Below are 13800 nucleotides of genomic sequence, written 5' to 3'. Positions count from 1 at the left end.
GGAACTACAGTAGACGGCACATATTGTTCAGGTTTGCTTATTTATTTATTATTATTTTTTGTGCTTAGAAGATTCTAGGTCTATTTCCCCATTTTGGCATATCAGACATCATGCTTTCAAAGATTATTCCTTGACCTGTCCATTGGGGTTGGGAGGTAGGGATTGTGTTTTTATAAGTTATGTCTAGAACATATATAAAATTATAATAAACAAGAAGGCAGATAAAAGAATTGGAGCCAATGCAACATAGCTCGTGCTTTTCTAGTCTGCGGTTTTATATGTCTTGTTTTCTTCTAGCGCTTCAAGCTATTCTTAAGAAATACAGCTGTAACATTCTGCTTTTTGTATGCCTTTTACTGTGTGTTACTAACTTATAGCTTTAATATTTGGGGCTCACAGCCAATGTTGACAGATGTGTTCCATTACTGTTTTGGAGCTTACTGTATGAATATCTACAAACATACTGAAGGCTTGAAGGACGACTTAATGCTTTTTGCAATTCCCCTTGCAACTTCAGTTCCTTTTATGTCAGTAATTTGTGATAGTGACTCAGATTATGCAGGTGAAGGATATTCAGCTGACCATTTTGGTATGGCATGGATGTCTTAAAGCCTTTGGCACAACTGTGTATTGATCTGGGCAGAATGTTTGGATTCAGGCATGCAGATTATTAGGCTAGCCGACCTTTCATGTCAATGCTTTCTCTGCGGAGCATTTACTGGGTTTCAGAAGTAAAACTACTATTCACTTCCAAATATTTCCTAACATTTATAAGATGTTCACTACCAGTTGAAAGTTGTCAAAACTAACTTAATGCCTTAGGAATATTTGGAAATAGATGAATTCTTGGTATGTTGAAAACTGCCAGAAAGAAATGGCATTGAATCAAGTGTGAAGTTTATAAAAATTATGATAGAATTGCTTTAGTTATGGAATAGCAGAGTAAGCTTTATAGTCACCAGTGCATTACCAGTACGTACCATGTGCATCATAGCATTGCATAAGGACCACATAACTACAGCTGTATACATAAGCAAAAAATAAAGGTTAAACTCAAAATAAAGGTGTTTTTTAATGAAAATAAAAACCTAGATATCGGAAACAAAGGTTTGTTCTGAATGCTTTCATTGATATCTATTCAGTGGTACAACCAGCTTGGTAAGTGGTTAGGTGGTTACACATTCTCTTTAAGTCCCTCTTGACTTTTGGCATACATTTACTTAAACATAAAAAATATGTATGAAGTCTTGCTGGGGCTGATCCTATTTCATATATGTCTGGTACCGCCTGCGTTCTATAGCTGACATACTCTTAAAGCAGCAGGTATTCAAGGTGACTCCAATGCGGAATGGTAAAGAGCTCACATACTGCAATAGTGAATATGGCATCTAAGACTAAGATGGAGGGGCTCTCTGTCACTCAACCTCCCTTCTCCAAAAGCAACACAAGCAGCTGTCATGGCAGTTAGAGGCCTAATAAAGATCTCTAGATCTGCCAAAAGAGGTGTAACTACCACTGTAGCAGCCATAGTGGCCGCTTTGGGACCCACCATATCAGGGGGCCCATCCTTGTAATACACTGGGCCTCCTAAGGTGCTATCATTCTATCTGCCTACCATGGTAAGTGTCTCCCTAGCATGGGAGAAACTATGTACTGGGGGGGGGGGGTAATAAAGGAAATGTCTATTTTGGGGGACACTATGTACGGGGGTATACAAGGTGAGATGCCTACCAAGGGGGGCACTAGGGGAGATTCCTACTATGGGGACACTAGGGGAGATGCCTACCATGGGGGGCACTAGGGGAGATGTCTAATATGGGCGGCACTAGGGGAGATGCCTACCCTGGGGGGCACTGGGGGAGATGCCTACTCTGGGGGGCACTGGGGGAGATGCCTACCATGAAGGAAACTAGAGTAGATGCCTACCATGGGGGTGTTAGGGGAGATGTTTACAATAAGAGACACTGGGGGTGATACCTACCATGGGGGACACTAGAGGAGATGTCTACCACGGGGGCACTATCTACTGGGGGATACCAGGTGAGATGCCTAACATATGCTATCTATTGGGCAGAGAGCTCAACACTGGAGCACAATACTCTGTAATACAACATATTATTATGAATTTTTTTTACAAGAAGTCAAGTTATTTCTCTCCTTATAAAACAATACAATCAATAAAAGAAAATTGGTATTGCTGACTTTGCTAAAGGCCAAACTATTTAAAAAGTAAATAACTACAGCTTACCCCACAGAGACTAACCCTTTACACAGCTCCATAAGCAGAAAAATAGCAAAAGGTAGGATTGTCAGAATATAGCAACACTAAACAGTTTTTTTTTTTTTATAAAGAAAGTTTTTTTATATATAAAAATATAATTTTTGTATCATAATCATTGTATTGATCAACAAAATGATGTTAAAGGGGTACTTTGGGCAGGAGGCCTTTTTCAGTATCGCCAGGGAAGGGTTGATGAAGATGATGATGTCCACTTACTTCCCAGGTTTCATCACTCTGCTCTAGTCCCCCCGGTTTCTGGCTGCTTACATTTCAGACGGGAATTAAGACATGATGTTGGCAGACCTGCTCATCCATTGAGCAGCAGAGGAAGGACACTTCTACAGCCGCTGAATTGCTGAGCAGGTCTGTCAATGTAATGTCTCAAGTGCCTTCTGAAACCAGGAAGCGACCGGAGCCCGGGGGACCAGGGCAGTGTGATGCAGCCCCAGCGCTGGAGCCCAGGAGGTAAGTGGAGGTCTTCATTCACCATCTCCCCGGGAATACTAAAAAAGGGCCTCCTGCCCAGAGTACCCCTTAAACAAGCCATTTAAACCACACGGTGAATTCAGAAATAAAAATCTAAAAAACATTTGAGGAAGAATATTTTTCCTGTCCCACAAATAAGTTGTAATTTATTTTCTGTGTATTATATGGTGCATGCTGCATTTTAAAAACACAACTCATCCTACAAGAAACCGTGCAGCTCTGGCCTTACATAAATTGCTTGGGCAGGAAAGGGTAAAACATAAACACAAATTTTACTACCCCCACTAAATAAAAATGATGGTTTACATGCCTGGCTTGTTTTTACTTGTCATTTAAAAAAAATGTTGCTCTTTTATCTTATCAGCAGTTTAAAAAAAAAAAACCACAATGCTACAATGTGACTCTACAAATTGTATTAGCTGAGTCTTAATGAAATGTGTTGACAAAAACTCGATTATAGAAGAATTATGTGCTGATAGATACCTGCTGCACTTTTTCTAGAAAAAAAAGAATATGTTGGATTTTTTTTAAAGGATAATATTAACATTCCTTAATCGTGAATGGCTGGGGAGTACTCTGTTATGATTTAGTATTCTCACACATATTTTTCAAACCACCAGCTCAAAGGAGGAAAGCTGATGTATATCACATAATAGGGCCCAAAAAGGTGAAAGCCTTGCAATATTTCATTGTGTGAATAATAATTGTGACCCTAGAAAAAGTTCACTGTCCATTGGGATAATTTGCTAAACAACAAAACACAGAAAATTGTAAACAAGGGCTAAAATAACAATCTGTGCATATATTCATAGAAGTACAGTATTTCCATTTAAAAGTATACAGTTCATGTGAACCCCGGACCACTTACCAAGCTGGTGGCACCACTCACTGTTTTGTATGCACAGTGTGTGTCGCTGATTTTACAAGTGGTGGACAACAGTGCAAGGGCCTGGGAAGTTATAGGCTTCACCTCTCTGACACTTTCACAGCTCAAATATATATATAATTTTTTTTTTCAAATTAAAATAGAAAGACACAGGTAACAAAGGTATGTTCTAAATGCTTTTACTGATATCTCTTCAGTGGTGCCACCAGCTTGGTAAGTGGTCAGGGGGTTTTAAAAGCAGAAATATGCATGAACAGGTCTTTAACAGCGGATTGTATGCATTTTGAGTGTAATTCATGCTCCAAAGGTCATCCGTCACGTAAACATTTGCATGCAATTTATAAAGCTGTTAGCGCCCACATAAAGTACATATACAGTATTTCATGTGGTGTTAAGGCAGTATGAATGGGGCTTAGGAGCTAAGTTTGCCTTACCTGGCAGGTTCCACCTGCAGTTGACTGCTGCACCAGCCTTGATCAAGGACAAATCTCATCCAACCAGTTTCACCGCCTAGATGCCAAGGTCATTCGTGACATATAGGAGGGTAAATACTGGCTACAACACCTGTCTAGCCTCCTTACTTGTGCAGTAAAAAACTGTTGGCTGCAAAATGTTAGTATGGTGGTATACTGTTACAATTGATAGCATAGCTAACTCCATTTACCAGTTAAAAAACGAAACTGCTTAAACAGTTACTGGTTCTATTTCATGTGAAAATATCCAAACCATTAAAATTTTGGTTGTCTTCCATTCCAGAAAACAGATTAAAAAGCAATGAAAAAGTCACATTGGGGGACATTTATTAAGTCCGGCGTTTTCTGCGCCGGACTTAAAAATGCCCCCGCAGCTCCAGCGCTACAGAGATTTATATAGAGGCGGACTGCCTCTACATAAATCCCGTGCGCGCCGGTGCGCACAGCCGAAAACCTACGCCAGCTGAGGACTGGAGTAGGTTTTCGGCGTAACTTTAACAGAAAAAGATATTGAATCATAGTCCGCGTCCCCGTATTTATAAAATATTCGCAAAACAGCACTTTCCGCCGAAAATCAAAGATACGCCAAATGATACATGTCCCCCATTGAGTCCAAAATACTCCAATTAAAACTACATAGCTCAGAATAGGGTAATGCAAAAAATTTTTTCTACAAGAGTAAATATAACAAAATTAAAACCAGTCATGGCTCTTAGGAGGTAAGGAGAAATATGGTTTCTTAAAGGTTTAGATTACAAAGCTTCAACACTCTGTTTACATTCTCTATTATTATAAAACCCCAAGTTAAGCTGTAGGATCAGCAAACAATTTTAGACAGTGTAAATGTAATTCCTTATACTGTACCCAAATATTAGAGCATTGCAGTGCTCTAAGAACAGTGCCATTTGTTCCCAAATTATGCTACTATGCTCCGCCTAAACAATAGTACGATAAAGTAACATACCTTATTAGTGCTTGTACAACTGTGCCAAACAGTTGACAAATGGCAGTTTTTGTATTATTATATCTTAACTACAAAAATTATAAAATAATGTCAGTCATAGTACCTAAAACAACCATTTATACTCATAGTGTGATTTGTAATGTCATACAGTATAAAGATGTCAGTTTAATCATTTACCCAATAAAGCCATATTATAATGCTAACCTTAGTGTTAAAAAAATTGTTCTGGGTCACAGAACGGCTAGTGTTATACATAGTGTGAACATGGCTAAAGTGTCACTGTCATTATAACTTTCAAAATCTAAATCAACAGTAGATGTGAAATAAAGCAAGTATGCAGTCTCCAAAAGGCAGATTTTCTGGTGGAAAAAAACAAACTAAACTGCAGAACAATAAGGGGTTTAGCCATCTGCAGTGGTCGGTGTTAGTCCCCTTGAATCGGTAGTGGATGGCTGCTTTTAAAATAGAAGAAGAGACAACTGGATTTCTAGCCCCACTGACCTCCCTCCCCATTTCAGCGATTTATTTGTTTATATTGTTCTTTCACATATGTGTATTAACTTATACTGTATTTCATAAAAAGGCTAATGTGGCTAACTTTATCTAATTTACTATGTCTTAGTGTTATCTTTAGGGATGAACGAACTTTTGAAAAGTTTGGTTCGGTTCGATCCGGCGAACTTTCGTGAAGTTCGGATTCGTACGAACCTAAAACGAACCTTGCTATAACGGCTGAATAATTGCAGCTACAATAGTGGAAGTCTAATAGGGTATATGTTAGGATCAGGACAGAGACACAAGGACAGGTGAACCCTGAAGCTAGCACCCGCCCCACTGCCCCTACCTGCTTGCCTCAGATGCTCTAATATAGCAAATGGACAACTGGATGGCAGTCCCTGATCTAACTACAGTGAATACACAAAACAAAACAAGACAATACACAACACAATAAAGGGAAGTCAGAAGTCCGATTCAAAACCAGCCGAGCAACCAAGTACCAAATCGTGTCCAAAAGAATAGTCAAGTAGTCAAAGCTGAAGTCAGGTAACCAGGATATAATGCAGGGAATGCTAGATCAAGTAACACCAGGCAAGCCAGGGACTTTCACAGGCGAAGCATAGTAGACTGGGGAGGATACTTATAGGTTCCAGACTCAAGATTACTGACAGCTGATTGGTAGTGTCAGCTGTCAATCAACAATCAACACACACAACACCTATGCTGCTCAGCCAGGGCAGTGGAACCCTGGCCTCTGCTACAACACAGAATAGCAGAGCGGAGTAGGTAAAAAACACAAGAAGCAGTCCAGCTGCTATGAGCGCTGTCGTCGCGCCCCTAGCAACCGGCCTGAGCGGTCATGTATGCTTTGACTGCATGCATCGGCGGTGCCAGGAGCCGAACGAGTCCTAACAGAACCCCCCCCCTGAGGAGTGGCCTCCGGATCCAGGCTTAGCTGGATGTTCTAAATGAAATTTTTTAATTAGATCAGGGGCATGGAGATCCCGAGCAGTGACCCATGTGCGCTCTTCTGGGCCATACCCCTTCCAGTGTACCAGATACTGAATGGTCCTGCGGATTTTTCTTGAGTCTAAAATTCTTTCTATCTCATACTCTAATTCACCTTGGACCACAACTGGAAGGGGAGGAGGACAAGTGACTGTAGGAGGAGTGTATTTCTTGAGGAGGTTTTTATGGAATACCGGATGGACTTTTAATGACAGGGGTAGCTGCAACTTAAAGGAGACTGGGTTGATAATTTCTATAATGGGGAATGGACCAATATATCGGGGAGCAAATTTGACTGAAGGGACCCTGAGATGTAAATTCTTAGTAGACAACCACACTTTTTCTCCCACAAGGTACTGGGGACCGGGACGGCGTTTGCGATTAGCGTATTAAACTTGTTTTTGTTGGGAGACGGTTAGAGTCACAAGACTCTCCGGCCAAACTGTTCACAGTTTTTTGGTAAGTTCTGCAATGGAAGTGAAATGTGACTCCTGATTGGGGACTGCAGAAAACCGGGGATGATAACCATAGTTACAATAGAAGGGAGTTTGCTGTGTGGAGGCGTTGACGTGATTGTTTAAAGCAAACTCAGCCATTGGCAAATACTCAAACCAGGTACCTTGGTTATCAGAGACATAGCATCTTAAATACTGCTCAAGAGATTGATTAGTACGTTCCGTTTGACCATTAGTTTCCGTGTGAAATGCCGAGGAAAATGACAAAGATATTTTTTAACAATTCACAAAAAGCTCTCCAAAACCTGGTCACAAATTGCACCCCTCGGTCAGAGACAATGTTGGTAGGCACCCCGTGTAACCGGAGGATGTGACGAACAAACAGTTTAGCAAGAGTTTTGGCAGTAGGCAGTTTCTTTAGTGCAATTAAATGACACATTTTACTAAAGCGATCAACCACTACCCAGATCACAGTCTTCCCCTGTGAGGGGGGAAGTTATAAAGTCCATCGACAGATGAGACCACGGACGACCTGGCAGTGGTAATGGCTGGAGTAGACCTTCAGGCAGAGACCTTGGGGTTTTGGCTCGGGCACATGTTTCACAGGATTTAACATAATCCCGAACGTCCCTCTGCCATGAAGGCCACCAGCATGAGCGAGACAATAGATAGCCGGTCCCAGCAATGCCAGGGTACCGGCCAGTACAGATGCATGTATTTCTTTCAACACTGCTAACCTAAGGTGTACAGGTACAAACAAACAACTTATCTGGAGGTACGTTAGCAGGTGCGTTATTTTGAGATCCCAAAATTTTTTTCTTTAAGTCAATGGAGATACTAGCAAGAACAATGCCTGGAGGTAGAATTTTTTCGGGTTCAACCTCAGGCATGTCACAAACACCAAAACTTCGGGACAAGGCGTCACCCTTGATATTCTTAGACCCTGGACGATATGTCACTATAAAAATGCCCAGCGCTCTTGACGCGGATTTAACCTCTTAGCATTGTCTAGGCATAACAAGTTTTTGTGGTCGGTTAAAACCGTTATCTGATGTCTCGCTCCTTCCAGGAAATACTTCCACTCTTTGAAGGCCCATTTGATAGCCAACAGTTCCCGGTTGCCAACATCGCAATTGGCCTCGGAAGAGGAGAATCTCCTGGAGAAGTATGCCACAGGCCTCAGATTAGTATAGGGTTCTTTCCCCTGAGAAAGTACCGCCCCAACTCCGGACTCTGAGGCATCCACCTCCACCACAAACGGAACATCCAAGTCAGGATGTACCAAGACGGGGAACGTAGAAAAACTTTTCTTTAACTGCGTAAAGGCCTGTTTGGCCTCTTGCGACCAAGAAGCTGGGTCCGTCCCTTTCTTAGTCAACTCAGTCAGAGGCTTAACCACTAGAGAAAAATTACGGATGAATTTCCTATAGAAATTGGCAAAACCTAGGAATCTTTGGACTTCTTTCAAAGTAGTAGGTTTTGCCCACTCTAGCACCGCTGTAACTTTACTAGGATCCATTTGTACCGCATCAGGAGTAAGGATATATCCCAGAAAACCAATTTCTTTTACCCCAAAAAGACACTTTGAAAATTTGGCACACAAGAGATTCTTTCTGAGCCTAGATAAAACCTCACGAACGTGTTTCTGGTGGGAGGGCCAGTCTGGTGAGTAAATGAGAATGTCATCCAGGTACACTATGACAAATTGACCAAACAAATCACGGAAAATGTAATTGACAAACCTTTGAAAAACAGCCGGAGCGTTACTAAGCCCGAAGGGCATCACAAGATATTCAAAATGCCCTTCTGGAGTGTTAAAAGCAGTTTTCCATTCATCACCTTCTCTGATCCGGATCAAGTTATATGCCCCCCGAAGGTCTATTTTTGAACCAACTGGCACCCACTACCTGGTTAAGAAAGTCCGGGATCAGAGGAAGAGGATGCTGGTCCTTAATGGTTATTTTATTTAATGCCCTGTAATCTATACAGGGACGTAATCCACTGTCTTTCTTTTCCACAAAGAAAAACCCAGCACCCATGGGTGACACGGATTGGCGGATGTGACCCTTCCTTAAACTGTCCTGTATGTACTGGCGCATCAACTCTCGCTCCGGGGGGGACAGGTTAAAGATCCGACCCTTGGGAAACCTGGCCCCGGACACAAGATCGATGGCGCAATCATACGGACGGTGCGGAGGCAAGGCATCAGCAACCGCCTCATCGAACACATCCTGGAAGTCAGAAATAAATTCAGGCAGAACCAGCATATCAGTGACAGAACATAAGGACGGACAAACCTGAGCCAAATGGGACTCACAAGAACTACCCCACTTAACTAACTCAGAAGTTTTCCAACTAAACACTGGATTGTGGAGACGCAACCATGGAAACCCAAGAATTACATCTGTGGCCAGCTTGTCCATGACAAAAAAGGATATCTGTTCCTGGCAGAGACAACAAACCCCCATGGATACCTCAGGGGTACGGAACCTGATATTACCCCCACTTAAAGGAGCAGAATTGGCACCTGAAACAGAAAATGGATAGCACAACGGGATCAACTTCAATCCTAAGGACAAAGCAACAGGTGTACGAATAAAACTTAGGGCAGTGCCTGAATCCACCATGGCCTGGCAGGAAAAATTAGTATCACCAGAAGACAATTTTACTGGCAGTAACAACTTGTCAAACACTCTAGGAGGTACCTGTGTGCCTGAGTGACCCTCCAGATCATCACTCAGGCACTGGCGTTTTCCCGGAACTTGATCGGGCCGGAACGGACATTCTCTGAGGAAGTGTCCCGGTTTTCCACAATACAGGCACAAGGAGTTGTCCAGGCGATGTTTCCTGCGAGCAGTAGCCGAAGTGGAGCCAAATATCATCAGTTCCTCTTCTGGCAGAGTAGGAGACAAAACCACTGCTTTCCTTGAGGTTACCTGATGTGAAACTACTGTTGTCACCCCCTGCTTCTCCCGTTTCCTCTCCCTAAGTCGCCTGTGAATGGAGATGGCTAATGTCATTAATTCACTCAGGGAGTCAGGAGAGGGCCGGCTGACCATAGCGTCCTTTATGTGGTCTGACAGTCCTTGTCGGTATAAGGTTTTAAGGGGTGCATCTGTCCACCCTGTTACCGCGCTCCACTGCCTAAACTCAGCTGAATAATCCTCAGCGGTACGGCGACCTTGCTGGATGGATAACAGGTGAGATTCGGCCAGGGCAGCGCGGTTAGGGTCATCATAAATTTGTCCCAGGGACCCAAAAAACCTTTGCAGGGAACTCCATTCAGGGGCTTCACGAGGTAGGGCCAGAGCCCAATCTTGGGGCGCCCCCTGAAGGAGAGACACTACCATAGCAACTCTTTCAGCATCTCCCGAGAAGGGGTTAAACTTAAAATATAAGTTACAGGACTCCCTGAATGTTCTGAACTTGTCCGGGTTCCCCTCAAATCGGTCGGGCATAAGCATCTTAGGTCGGGAAGTCTGAGAGACCACAGGAGCTGGCGTCATAGTCATCTGGAAAGTTGACGGGGTTCAGGCGTCTACTCGCTGCGTCAGCTGTGCCATATAACCCGCCATACCTTCCATACGTGTCGCAATGTCTTGTAAACTGTCAGCTATGGACGGATCAACAGACATGCTGAACCGTCGGAATCGCTGACGTGGGTAGGGCCTGTGAAAATGTTAGGATCAGGACAGAGAGACACAAGGACAGGTGAACCCTGAAGCTAGCACCTGCCACACTGCCCCTACCTGCTTGCCTCAGATGCTCTAATATAGCAAACGGACAACTGGACGGCAGTCCCTGATCTAACTACAGTGAATACACAAAACAAAACAAGACAATACACAAGACAATAAAGGGAAGTCAGAAGTCCGAGTCAAAACCAGCCGAGCAACCAAGTACCAAATCGTGTCCAAAAGAATAGTCAAGTAGTCAAAGCTGAAGTCAGGTAACCAGGATATAATGCAGGGAATGCTAGATCAAGTAACACCAGGCAAGCCAGGGACTTTCACAGGAGAAGCATAGTAGACTGGGGAGGATACTTATAGGTTCCAGACTCAAGATTACTGACAGCTGATTGGTAGTGTCAGCTGTCAATCAACAATCAGCTAACACATACAACACCTATGCTGCTCAGCCAGGGCAGTGGAACCCTGGCCTCTGCTACAACACAGAATAGCAGAGACGAGTAGGTAAAAAACACAAGAAGCAGTCCAGCTGCTATGAGCGCCGTCGTCGCGCCCCTAGCAACCGGTCTGAGCGGTCATGTATGCTTTGACTGCATGCATCGGCGGTGCCAGGAGCCGAACGAGTCCTAACAGTATAGTTTTGTTTAGTTGCAGTTGCTATTACAATAAAAAAAAGTGAAAAAATCAAAGTGCCAAAATAGCAAAAAAAAAATTAGCCAAGGTGTAAGTAATTACATGAGACATAGGACACAAAGTTCCTTGGACCCAGTAGTGTGGAAAACAGACATTTGACAGTGGAACCAGCAGCAGTAATAGTACTGTATTGGACCCAGTATGGTTGAGAACAGACAATTGTCGAAGGAGGAGGAGGAGGCAGCAGCACTTGATTGCACCCAGGCCAGTATGGTTGAGAAGAGACTATTGGAGGAGGCGGCACCACTTGACTGCACCCAGGCCAGTATGGTTAAAAACAGGCTATTTGAGGAGGGGGAGGCAGTACCTGATTGCATCCAGGCCAGTATGGTTGAGAACAGACAATTAACGGAGGAGGAGGATGTTCAGCCTTGGAGTGGTGGCCTGCGAATCCTCACTGATGATGTTGTTAGCACACTTTCTAGAACATAGACGAGTGGGATGATGTCATTGATCCCATAGTCATGCCTGCTCACAGCGTCGCGTCCTTAAAAGGGATCAATAATTGGCAGGAAATGTTTGAAGACACCTGTGCACTATGAGGTTTATCACATGTGCCATACAAGGTGTATGACTCAGCCCTCCCTGCTGCACTGCAGAGACCATGTTCCTCCCATCGTTGGCTACAACTCTTCCCACCGTTAGATGACATGGGGTCCGCCAGTCATATATCTCCTCCCTGATGGTCCGGAGGAGCTCTTGCCCACTGTGGCTCTGTTCACCCAGGCTCACCAAATGGAGGACAGCCTGAGAGCGCCGGGCCTGACATTGTTGGTAAAACACTGGGGCAGGTTGGTGGAGGCAGAACTTGTGCAGAACTGGCCCCCTAAAGCACAGGGGAGGTGATAGTGGCAAGAATGGGCCAACTTCCTGATGGTCTTCTGGGAGGATGTTGACCCAATGGGCAGTAACAGACATGTACTGCCCTTGCCCATAATTAAATGACCAGACATCAGCACCCGAGTGCACAGTCTTGGACACCAAGAATCCCAATGAGTCGCCAACATTTTTCTACACAACTGTGCAGTGATGGGACTTTTTTTTTTTTTTTTGCTGGGACAGTGATGGGCCTTTTTTTTAACCTTTTTTTGTTGCGGCTAAACAGGGTTCTCCTATTTTATTTTTTGAAGATTTCTTGTAAACATATAAACTGAGAGATTTTCACTTAATAAAGTAGATCAGCTTGAACACTGAAGTTGCTTTCATGTGTCTTGGTTGATACTCACAGACAGCTGTCACATTACATTTTTGATTGGGCAGCACCCAGGTATATCTAAAGAGACTAAGGGCCCTATTACACAGGAGCGATAATAGGCCCCATTCGGCCCGATTCGGCTGATTATCGCTCGGTGGAATAGAGAAAATGATCAGCCGATGATCGTGTCATCTGCTGATCGTTTATTTAGGGCCAGACCTAAAATCATCGGTCTCCCACCCTGCATCGCTACGGTGGAATAGCGGTGCGCAGCGGGCGACCGACGATTTGAAAAGCACCATACATTACCTGTCCGGATTGCAGGGCTTCTCCTCCGCTCCCTCTTCCTCCCCGGGTCCCGCGCGCTCTAGCTTCAGAATGGCCTGTCAGCTGAGAGCGCTCAGCGAATCACAGGCCGGGACCACCGCGGCCTGTGATTTGTTGAGTGGCCTGTCAGCTGACAGGCCATTCTGAAGCTAGAGCACGCGGGACCCGGGGAGGAAGACGGAGCGGAGGAGAAGCCCTGGAGCCCGTACAGGTAATGTATGGTGCAAGGGCTGCAAGGACATCGGCAACGATGTCCCTGCAGCGCTCACTCAACGATCATCGGGCCATGGAATAGACCCAGTAACGAGTTATTGTTATTTTAACCATATTCGTTACGAATAGAGATGAGCAAACCGGGTTCGGGTTCGAGTCCATCAGAACCCGAACGATTGGCATTTGATTAGCGGGGGCTGCTGAACTTGGATAAAGCTCTAACGTTGTCTGGAAAACATGGATACAGCCAATGACTATATCCATGTTTTCCACATAGCCTTAGGGCTTTATCCAACTTCAGCAGCCACCGCTAATCAAATGCCAAAAGTTCGGGTTCGGATGGACTCGAGCATGCTCGAGGTTCGCTCATCTCTAGTTACGAACTTTCTCAAAGTTCGGTTCGGTGACAAACCGAACTTTTTGCAAAGTTTGTAACGAATCTGGTTTATTACGGTTCGGTTCGCTCATCCCTAGTTATGTTCATGAGTCACATGGTAGATCAAAGGGAGGAATCATCATTGGCTGATGCAAGTTGGATGGTTGTAGTGGAAAGACAAACTCTGCAATTTCCTGAGTATAGAACTGATATCTAAAGATATTCTCCCCTCCCCACTTTATCCTTTTTTTTTATT

General features: G+C 43.9%; 1 long non-coding RNA gene across 2 annotated transcripts in view; it reads left to right on the top strand.

The window, feature by feature from the left end:
* The window catches only part of LOC138797524 (uncharacterized), a 73165-nt gene that overhangs the window by 51274 nt on the left and 8091 nt on the right, over positions 1-13800 (top strand). The gene's annotated exons all lie outside the window — the stretch shown is intronic.

Source organism: Dendropsophus ebraccatus, chromosome 7 (genome assembly GCF_027789765.1).
Source record: "Dendropsophus ebraccatus isolate aDenEbr1 chromosome 7, aDenEbr1.pat, whole genome shotgun sequence".
Classification (NCBI taxonomy): domain Eukaryota; kingdom Metazoa; phylum Chordata; class Amphibia; order Anura; family Hylidae; genus Dendropsophus; species Dendropsophus ebraccatus.
Note: the sequence above shows the minus strand (reverse complement) of the source record. Positions and strands in the feature narration are given on the sequence as shown.